Source organism: Hemicordylus capensis, chromosome 3 (assembly GCF_027244095.1).
Source record: "Hemicordylus capensis ecotype Gifberg chromosome 3, rHemCap1.1.pri, whole genome shotgun sequence".
Classification (NCBI taxonomy): Eukaryota; Metazoa; Chordata; class Lepidosauria; order Squamata; family Cordylidae; genus Hemicordylus; species Hemicordylus capensis.
The window spans coordinates 232,537,900-232,547,233 of record NC_069659.1 but is presented as its reverse complement, the minus strand read 5'-3'; the positions used below and the strand labels follow the sequence as shown (position 1 = coordinate 232,547,233).

The 9,334-nt window shown below is 44.6% G+C and overlaps 1 protein-coding gene across 3 annotated transcripts in view; it reads left to right on the top strand.

Annotated features, from left to right (window-relative positions):
- Positions 1-9,334, top strand: part of CHST3 (carbohydrate sulfotransferase 3) — a 59,800-nt gene that overhangs the window by 30,332 nt on the left and 20,134 nt on the right. The window lies entirely within an intron of this gene.

The window sequence follows — 9,334 nt, the reverse complement described above, 5'->3', positions numbered from 1 at the left end:
GACCCTTGCTATATACAAAACAATCTCTTTGCAAGGATTCACATTGAACAGGAATTTAGTGGGTCAGAGATGCAAGCTCACAGGTAAGCAGTGGTAGATACATAGCTGTATCTGAGAATCTTAAGTATGTATACTACTCTGGGCTCCTTGGAGGAAGAGTGGAATATAAAAATAAAATAAAATAAAAATTTCCCAGTTCTCTCTCCAGAAATGTCTTGGCACCTCTCTCTAGCAAACTCCAAAAATGTTCTTCAGCCTTTCCCCAAACTCTGTCAGCTTCAGACAAATCAGTTTATCCAACAGTACAGATCCAGGTATGCAAGTCCAAGTGACTTTGGACACACAGTAGCCTAATGATTTCTTGATAGATGATAAACAATTGTTATGCCAAGTCTAAGGGAGGCTTTATAAGGAATAAGACACCATGGCTCACAACAATGTATCTGCTTTATATGTAAGAGAATAACATGTGCCTTGCTGTAATGGTATGATATGAAGCATTTTGATAAATTCATTCTCCATTACTCATGTTGGAATCTGGCCAAAATACTAAGCACTCCTTCACCTCTGAGGAAGAGTGTCATGACATGTTGAATGCACATGTGTGATAATGACCTCAGTCTGACATCTAACTGGAAAAAACCCAGTTGGGCTGATACACGATACTTTTTGCAACAGGCACAGATATACAATGCACCATCTGTAAAAACTGCATGCATACATACCAGAAATGTGAGTTACTGTGTGTGGCTTACATAGTTCCATGTCATGGCTATCTTACTGTAGTAATGGCAAAAATAGAGTGGTTTTGGTAAAGACAAATGAAAGAAACTGAATGTTTCTTCCCAATACTGTGCCTAGCATTCTGGAGGTTGTAACTTTCTCAACACATGCACACACACACACACACACACACACACACACACAACACATGCACACACACTCAGCATTAAAATCAGTGGAACAATTGAAGATATTTTAGCTGCTGCAAGATGCCTGTAATAAAATCACTTTCCCACCAGTTGTCGGTTCCATTCAGGATTCTGGAGTGTGACCTTTCGTCCTTGGATCACTCCTGAATGGATACTTGAGAAGAGAGGAAACCTCCTTGCCCCAAAAGACTGGGAATTAGGGATGTGCAAATTGATTCTGGTACAAATAGATTTGTACCCAAATCTAGCTATTTTGGGCAATTCAGAGACAGAACAGATCAGCCCTGTGGTCCATTGGCTAGATTTGAGTCCAAATTGAATCACGCCAGGTGAGAATCTCTTTGAGATTCAGATTCCTCCTATCATTTTCCCCAGATTCCCAGCTTTAATTTTTTTTTTTAAAGGTAAACTCTAGCCCTTGTAGAAGTGGAGTTATGGAGCAAAATGTGTGGCCACTTTTCCCCCCAAGTGTTTGGATTCTTTGTTGTATAATAAATTTTCCCCAATGAATCCCTATGAGGATTCATTACACACCTTCATTTCTTTTATTTATTTTGACTGTCTTTGGACAGTGGCAACTGTCAACCTCCTTGACACCCCGTTGGCATCCTTGGCCGGAAGTACCGGGCGCATGCGCACCTGTCACATGCACGTGTGTGCCCATCTGCTGTGCATGCACGCACACGCAACAGGAGCATGCACGCCCGGTACTTCCAGCCGAGGGCAGCAGGGAGGTACGCTGTTTTGTTTTGCTGTTTGTTTTGTTTTGCTGTTAAGATCTGACTCTCTCCGTTGTGTTCTTCATGATTGTTGCAGATCCAGATCTAGAGATTGTTACAGAACTAGATAAGATGACCTGATTGTGTGGGGTCAGAACTCAGGATACTATTTTGATCTGCCCATTATGGACAAGGTCACACTTCCCCAGAATAAACAGGTACATAGTCTAGGGGTCTTCTGGATCCAGAACTCTCCCTGGTGTCCCAGGTTGATTCAGTGGCCAGAGGTGCTTTCTATCAGCTTCAGCTGATACATTCATCTCAGTTTGTTGAGATGAATGACCTCAGAACAGTGGTACTTATGCAAGTAAACTCCAGACTTGACTACTGCAGTGCACTCTGTGGGGCTGCTTTTGTATGTAGCCCAGAAACTGCAGTCGGTACAGAATGCAGTAGTCAGGTTGGTCTCCAGGTCATCTCGAAGAGACCATATTATTCCTGTGTTGAAATAACTACACTGGCTACCGATAAGTTTCCAGGCAATATACAAGGTGCTGGTTATAACCAATAAAGCCCTAAACAGCTTAGGCCCAGGGTATTTAAGAGAAGGCCCTTTTCACTATGAGCCCCATCGCCCATTGAGATCATCCATTCTGGAGGGATCTAAACATAAGAACAGCCCTGCTGGATCAGGCCCAAGGCCCATCTAGTCCAGCATCCTGTTTTGCGCAGTGGCCCAAAAGATGCCGCTGAAAGCCACAGACAGGAGTTGAGGGTGTGCCATCTCACCTGCCATTACTCCCCTGCAACTGGTACTCAGAGGCATCCTGCCTTTGAGGCTGGAGGTGGCCCGCAGCCTTCCGACTAGTAGCCATTGACAGACCTCTACCCCATGAAGTCATCCAAACCCCTCTTAAAGCCATCCAAGTTGTTGGCTGTCACCACATCCTGTGGCAGAGAGTTCCACAAGTGGATTATGCGTTGTGTGAAAAAGTACTTCCGTTTGTTGGTCCTAGACCTCCTGGCAATCAATTTCATGGAGTGACCCCTGGTTCTAGTGTTGTGTGAGAGGAAAAAGAATTTATCTCTCTCCACTTTCTCCACACCATGCATGATTTTATAGACCTCTATCATGTCTCCCTGCAGTCGTCTTTTTTCTAAACTAAAAAGCCCCAGGTGTTGTAGCCTTGCCTCATAAGAAAGGTGCTCTAGGCCCCTGATCATCTTGGTTGCCCTCTTCTGTACCTTCTCCAGTTCAACAACGTCTTTTTAAAGATGTGGTGACCAGAACTGTACGCAGTACTCCAAGTGTGGTCGCACCATAGTTTTGTATAAGGGCATTATAATGTTAGCCGTTTTATTTTCAGTCCCCTTTCTAATGATCCCTAGCATTGAATTTGCCTTTTTCACAGCTGCCGCACATTGAGTCGACACTTTCAACGAGCTGTCCACCACAACCCCAAGATCCCTCTTCTGGTCCGTCACCGACAGCTCGGATCCCATCAGCATATATTTGAAGTTGGGGTTTTTCGTCCCAATGTGCGTTGGCATATAAGCACCTATATGCTGAATCTCTCCCCTGTCTGCAGTCTGAATCTCTGTCTGCAGTTGCCACCAACTCGTCTTCTCTCTTGCTGCCCTGAGACTCTGAAATGCACTCCCTGCTGAAATAAGAGCCTCCCCATCTCTTACAACCTTTTAAAGTCCCTGAAGTCTTATTTTTTTCACCCAAGCTTTGTAATTTAACTGTGTTTTAAATTGTTTTAAGGTTTTTACTTTTTGTTTTCACTTGTTTTGTGGTGTTGTAAACTGCCCAGAGATGCAAGTTTGGGGCAAATTTGATAAATAAAAATAAAGGCACGGGTTTGCTGGCTTCACTTCTAGTTTGGTGCTATCTAGTCTTCTGTTCTGAAGGGTCTGGGGGGACATTTGTGTTGAGGAATAGACAGGATAAAAATCAAAATGGAATTGAAAAGCACGTGAAGAAAGAGCTATGTAAAGGGATTGGCATCCCCCCACCCCTGTTCAGTTGCTCAAATACATGAAAAGCTTTACTGTCTGGGTGAAACTGATTAGTGGCAGTCATAGAACCCAGGAAACCCGAAAGCAGCCATCCCAGCCCACATTCCATCTGCATAGCTAAGTAAGCAGCAGCTCAGAGGCTTTAAAAATGCACAACCAGTTGCTGGGCTATTTCAGTGCCAATCACTGCAAACATAATGTGAACAGGGTTTCAGAAATCAAGCCCCAATGTTGCTTAGTGTTCCAGATTATTACTGCATCATTCTCAGTAGATAACTTCTCTGGTTTGTGGTGTATAAAGTAAACTGAAACTGCTCTTTTGAGAATCGACTTGGCTTCCAGAATCTAAAGTGAAATAGCTTCTTGTAGGTGCAGTGGTTGCAGTTCTTGAATGAATTTTCCTTTAAGTAGCCATACTTAAAAAATGTTTACCATGACTTGGCTGCCTCAAGTGCAGAATTTTTGCTTCTGAAATGCGGTAAATGGAGATCCCTCCTGCTGTGTAACATACACATACTGGTGAATGTAATGTATGGCTACTTAAAGGAAAATTCTTTCAAGAACTGCAACCACTACACCTACAAGAAGCTATTTCATTTTAGATTGTATGTGATGAAGATTGCCGGGGGCGGGGTAGCAAGGTAGGAATGGGCCCTTGGACAAAATGTGAAGATGGGTCCCTGCCTCCCCTCCTCCTCCTCCTCCTCCTCCAGAGAGGCAGGAGAGAGAAAAAGTAAGCTGACACCCAGCTGAAGCCCCCCCCCCCCAATGGGGCAGGAACATATGTCCCCTATCTTGTTGAGTTATAGCTCCACCACAATGAAGGTACTCAATTAATAGAAAGGGAGAAGAGCCCAGTTTGGTTCCATGCATGCTGTTCTAGGATAAGACACCTGCCCCTGCAGTAAAGGTGTTCCTTTCTCTTCTGCCGATAGTGTAAAAGGCACAAATCCCTGTGGTATCAGCTGATATTTAGTAGTCTCTGGTGGAAACAAACTCTGAACCTGCTATTGGGGCCATGGGAATCAGTAGTTGAACCTGTTGTCTTGATTGTTCCCTTCTTATGATGCCCATTATGCTTTCTTTGGCATCATCAATTTCATCTCTTTCAATGTGAAACAGAGTCTTAGCCTATTAAAGCATGCAGCTTCTGAGGTAGCCTCGGCAGGCAAAGCTCATGGAGCTTCCTGGACCCCAATGAGTAAATATTGTCCGCCTCCCTTTATATACCCCCACTGGAGGGATTTTGGAGGGAAATAAGATATTTACACAGAATGCTATGACAACACTAATCTAGTATGACTGCTTAAGCCATTCATTCCCAAACAGGTTTCCTCCAGATGCTGCTGAACTACAACTCCTATCATTCCCAGCTACCATTTATGGTGGCTGCAGGTGATGGGAGTTGTAGTTCAGCAACACCTGGAGGAACCCTGGTTGGGAACCACTGGCTTAAGGGATCATACAACTCAGATTTACACAACAATATTTTCTTGAAGATTCAATCTTCAAGACTAGGAGAGCTGGTCTTGTGGTCGCAAGCATGACTTGTCCCCTTAGCTAAGCGGGGTCTGCCTTATTTGCATATGAATGGGAACCTACACATATGAGCACTGTAAGATATTCCCCATAGAGGATGGAGCTGCTCTGGGAAGAGCATCTAGGTTCCACGTTCCCTCCCTGGCAGCATCTCCAAGATAGGGCTGAGAGAGATTCCTGCCTGCAACCTTGGAGATGCCGCTGCTAGTCTGTGTAGACAATACTGAGCTAGATGGACCAATGGTCTGCCTCAGTATATGGCAGCTTTCTATGTTCTTAAGCTGCCTTGTAACCATTCCTTCTGGTTTGCTGACACATTGGAAAGGGAGATCTTAATTCCTGTCCTCTTAGACTGATACAGACAATATTCTTTTCAGAGAGCTGGAAGATGAATTGCTCTTCCTAGTGTGTCTGCTTAGTCCACTTTCACTTCTAGTAGCCAGGTTTTGCAATGCTTCAAACCTCAATGGGGAAAATGGCAGAATCGCTGCTTGTGCATCTGCTTGCAGGACAGTATTGGGGCTGCTTAGGAGTGCACAGCAGCCCTGGGGCAGAGTGTTACAGAGCTATAACACTGCGCATCATGTGGACCAATATTATTTAAGATGGCTAAAATTTAAACTAAAAAAAACACAGTGGTCTCCCTTTTCCTCAGATGCTGACTGTGAATTCTATGTTCCTGAAGGTCTCACAGCTCTTGGGACATGTTTTCAGAAGTCCCGGTGGACTTCAGAGGAAAGGAGAGATCAGTGGGGGTGGGGGGTTGGCTGTAGTGCATGCAGTGTTAGCAACACCAGCACTTGTTAGTGTTGGCCAATATTTTTAAACCCCACAAAACTCAGCGCATAGGCACCTGAAACATCAAATGAAATAACAAACACAGATCTGACAATCATAAGAACAAAAAGAGAGCCAGCGTGGTATAGTGGTTAGAGTGCTGGACTAGGACCGGGAAGACCCGAGTTCAAATCCCCATTCAGCCATGATACTAGCTGGGTGACTCTTGGTCAGTCACTTCTCTCTCAGCCTAACCTACTTCACAGGGTTATTGTGAGGAGAAACTTAAGTATGTAGTACACCACTCTGGGCTCCTTGGAGGAAGAGCGGGATATAGAATGTAAAAATAATTATTATTTTTTTAAAAATATAAGAAATGAAATATAAGGAAACTGTACTTGAATTCATGAATCATATATACATGATGATAATAAATAATCATGAGAACACTAATAAAGAACAAGAAATGATGTAGTGAAGCTATTCACATGTGTGTGCAAAACCGGGCTAAGGGAGCCCAGCCTGGTTTTGCACACACGTGTGAATCGCCAGGATTGGGCTCGATTCTGGTGGCACCATGGCGGCAAACCTGCTTATGGAGCCTCCCTTCTAAACGGGGTTAGGAGAGCGGGTGCTTTCCTAACCCCACTTATTTGATCGTTTGTCAACTGCTTGCAGCCGTGGCTGGCAAACTTGGGGAGGCAGATCCCCATAGTGGCAGACTTGGGGAGGGGAGGGGGATCCCCATGCACTTGCGCTGTGCATTATTGGAGCTCCGGGGGGCACGGTGATGCAGAGCGATGCATCCTGGCACCCTGACCCTCAGAGTGACCGGCAGGAGCCAGTGCTCATCTGAATGGGCAATCTGCCCACTCAGGAATGGCAGAACGATTGTCTGTGGGGAGGTAAGTGCTTTCCGGCTTCCTCCCTGCAAAACGGGTAGCCCTTTCTCACTGCACATTTCCAATGTCGTCTTTCGGATTTTATCCTTGCATTTTAGTCCTACAACATTGCATGTGCATCACAAATAAATAGCTGTATTTTCCCATTGTAGGAGGGTTGTGCAAGCTATTTATGTTTTCAAAATGATCCTGCCAAGCCAAAGCATTTTACTGCTGAACAGTGTGTAATCTGGAAAGTACCCAGGTGTCCAAGTGTAAGTCCCAAACTCTTTCTTGTAAAAGCAGGCAATATTTTCAATGGAAGTAAAAAAAATCACATAGAAAAACTTTGGGAACATCAAATGAGTCCTCTTCAGAGAAAACTGCTAAATCTTTTCTTGTATAGATAGAGACCAATACACAATTATATAGTTCACACATTGCTAAACTCTTTTGCAAACTGAGCTCCAAATCTTCTTCTTCGAATAGATTTCTGATATGCAGTCATGTAATTCACGTTACCTAAGAAATACATCATACATCAATATTCTAAAACGATTTTTCAGATTGATTAAAAACCATCTTATAATTTGGTAACAAAACCAAACAATTCCATGGGCTAAAGCACTACTACAAAATGACTGAATCTACACAGGTATTAATCCCATATGAATGATTCATTAATAATCATCAAAGTTTATACAATCTTCAAAATACATATCTAAAAACCCATCTATCTAAACTTAAATTTAATAGATAAACCTTATCTATAAAACCCATCTAAACTTATCTATGTCAGATGCAGGGGGCGTGGTCTGTGCCGGGATGGGGCTATTCATCCCCGTTGCGAAGTTTCCCCTCCTCAGTCAGCGATTCAACAAACTGCTGATTGGGGTGGGGAAACTTGGCAGTGGGGCTGAATGGCCCTGCCGGATGCACTGACCACACCCCCTGCATCAAGCATGGATGTAGGGGGAGTGTCCACTAGGGATCCTTCTGAGCCAGCATTTCATTGAAAACTGTTTGGCTTGGTTTTTCTCCTCTCTACCTTGCTAAGAGTGAAGCAGGGGGGAAAGCCCTGAGCCAGCCAGCATTTCAATGAAATACTGGCTGGGAAGGAGAGGGGCAAACCTTGGGTTCCTAGCTAGTGAACTCACCAGCTGGGTGCAGAAGGGTCGGGAGCAGGGGGGTACCCTGGGTTAAGGTGTACCTTTGTGGCTCCCTTGGACCCTGGTGGCCAAGGGATGCTCGTGTGTCCCCCCCCACTACTTTGCCCCCATGCCCCTGTGAATGTGATAAATATTTAGTTGCAAACACATGTGGGTATCATGCAGGCACACTGATATGAGAACCACGATTGGCTCTGTTACCCTATCACGTGTTCCTTCATTGGCAAACATGGAGATGCCAGGTTCACAGTAGTGCAGTGATCTACTTTGCATAGCCCACAGGCCCGCTGGCAGCCCCTGATTTGCTTCTCCATGCTTTGTCCCCTGCTTTTAGGTTTGTGCCCTCCCCTGCACTTTCTGCCATATCTTCTGAGTGGTGGCAGGAGGCAGGAAGGAAGGTGCTTGGGCAGCACCTTCAGTACACACCTCCCCCCATGGCAGAACGTGTGGTGGTGGGGCCTCTGCCTGCTGGATGCGTGTGCATTGGCGGTGGGCCGTGGCAGGGGGTGCACATGCCAGCGGCGACTGGATGGGCATGTGTTGGTGGCAAGGGGTGTGTGTGTGTGTGTGTGTGTGTGTGTGTGTGTGTGTGTGTGTGTGTGCCAGCAGCAGCAGCAGCCCTCGCCGTCTAAACCGTGAATACCACTTCAGTAGGGTATGAAATTGCCCTACTGCCTTGACTTTTATACAAGCCAAGCCATCTTTTCTTTTGCTCTTCAAATGGTGTTTTTTGCTTAGACTACTAGTTTGGCTTACGGTTGAAATAGACACTGTCATTTGGATAGGAGGACAGTTGCCCCATTACATTTTAGCAGGAATGGATACTTTTCCAACTACAGCGAATTGAGTGGAAATTGATCTTCACACAAAACTTGTGTTGTTGGACAAAGAATAGATCTCTTTTAGGGAAACAGTTGTGTCTCTGCACCATTTTCTTCTTCCAAATCTCACATTGGGTTATGCCTTTGTTTGTGTTATGGAAAAATGTGAATAATTTGCAGATGCAATATCATTTAAATTTTTATAGTACAAATGGGTGTCCCCCTCCAGCCCCAGCTCTTTTCCTCCGTCAGGCAATCTTTGAAGGGTCAAAAACCCTTGTATTTAGGTTTGTTCAAGTTAGCATAAACAATGTTTCCTCTTTGTATCTTTTAGTGGCTAGTTAAATTCATTCATGAGAAGATCTCCTGCTGACTCAATAGAGGAGGACGGTTGATCAGCCCTCATAAAACCAGTAAATTCCCACTTTACGTCTGCCTTGAAAGGCTGCTCAGTTCAGAAAATTGAATCTCTGT